Consider the following 1,939-nt stretch of genomic DNA (forward strand, 5'->3'; position numbering starts at 1 on the left):
GTTTTCTCTTTTTTCTACAGATGTATTCCCCAGTTCGATCTGGGCTGCCACCAAGAGAGACAGAAGGCACAAGGATTGTTTTCTTTTGCATCCTAGTACAAAGAATCAGGGTTTTTTGATGGTACCATGAAGCCACTGAATTATACAGCTCAGCAGAACCTCGGGACTGCTAATTACAAGAGAATCAATTTCTGCTTATTATTTCATTTTTAAATTTTGTTTTTTTAAAGTTGATTTTTTTTTTTTTTGGTAACTTGTAGCATCTTATCTGATAAAGGGGATAAGTAAAGCTACGTGGTGCAGCTTCTTTGCCAGCCAAGTCCAAATGTGTCTAATTTTTCTGTCACCTTATATGTTACTTTAGAAAAATGTGCTTAACATTCAAAGGAATATATATTCAAGGCAAAGAAGAAAAAGCACAAAGAAGGTACACAAATAATAAGGTCAAGCATGGTGGACCAAAACATTATTTCTGGAATGGTACCATCACTGGTTAATTGTGGAATAGTGACCAAGCTATTTCCTTCTTTGTGCTGTTTTCCCATCCACGAACTAAAGATAATTACATCAAGTTCTATTCTGCTTCTCAGGATTGTTATGAAGAAAAAAGTAGTTAACGTGTAAATATGAACTGGAGCAATGCTGGTGGCATCATTCAATACACAGAAACACAGACATTTTAAATAGTTTATAACAAAAGCTACAGTATAACAGAAAGCAGGATTTAGTACTTCAACAATTAAATCAACAATTAAATGCTATATATTTAATAGTGTATGTAGTGTTAATAAGTAGTGTCAGCAAAAACTGCCAAATTGCCATCTTCCCATAGGAAAGGAGAATTTCCATTACCTATGTAGCGTGTGGCCTCATCAGTCTCCCCACCAAGAGCTATCTTTTGTCCTTCAAGCAAACTTAGTATCCTCTTAAAATGACGAAGATTGATGATCCTTTCATAATCAGGAGACTCTTTTATATTTTCTCCATAAAATTCCTATTTAAAACAACAGGAGTATATAAATGTCACAAAGACCCACAATTCAATTTCAGTGAGTACAAAATCCAGCCATGCCCCAAAATCAGTCTGGTTTTACACCCTCACAGAATCTAACACCCCACCCCTCAAGTAATTTAACAGTAGTACGATAGTAAATTTCAGCTTTTTGGCAGGTCGAGGACTAGAAAATAAAGAGCGCACACACACAGAAGACATCTATCACTGTCCATAGCTCCAAAGGTTCTTACGGATCTTACAGTCCACCCACGGGCCTTCACCTCCTGCGGTTGACAGTGGGAGCAGGCTGGGGTAAGTCTTGTTCTGCATCAGGGTTGCCTATGTGTTCACACATTGGCTGCGCCTGCTCTCCCCCTACAGTAAGTTCGGTAGTTACAGCAGAGACCCAAAGGTCTGCAGAGTCTGAAATATTTGCCACTTAGCCCTTTACAGAAAACAGCTACCAATCTTTGCTCCATTTTGCTGTTTTGGTCTTCTTTGAACTGGTATTTCCACCACTTACACGTGATGGTGAAACCACTTGAAGGATCAAAATACAGCTTTGGGAAATTACCAAGGTAAAAGAACTTCAATAATCATGCAATCAATATTTACTTTGTAAAACAAAATTACTGAATTGCTGCATCACTTCAAAGCCTTGGGAGAGTTCTCAATTTAATCTCAAATCAAAATGAACATTGTTCATCCAACCTCTACCAAGAGCAATTCTCAAGTCTGGGTGGTCGGAATCCCTGGTGCAGCTTGCTAGAATGCATGTGCCTGAGCTCTGACTCCAGAGTCACCAACAGTAGCTTTCAGTGCTGAGTGCATCACAGAATTACCTGGAGGCCTCAGACAAGCTGAATCTTTGGAGGGTAAGGCTTGCAAACTTGTTTTTAAATGGTTCCCTAATGATTCTAGCATGTAGCTTGAGAACCACTGTGT

At 38.8% G+C, this 1,939-nt stretch overlaps 1 pseudogene; it reads right to left on the bottom strand.

The window, feature by feature from the left end:
* Positions 1–18: 18 nt before the first annotated feature.
* Positions 19–109, bottom strand: LOC116273196 (annotated as a pseudogene).
* Positions 110–1,939: the final 1,830 nt, after the last annotated feature.

This window comes from Papio anubis, unplaced genomic scaffold (genome assembly GCF_008728515.1).
Source record: "Papio anubis isolate 15944 unplaced genomic scaffold, Panubis1.0 scaffold4587, whole genome shotgun sequence".
Classification (NCBI taxonomy): Eukaryota; Metazoa; Chordata; class Mammalia; order Primates; family Cercopithecidae; genus Papio; species Papio anubis.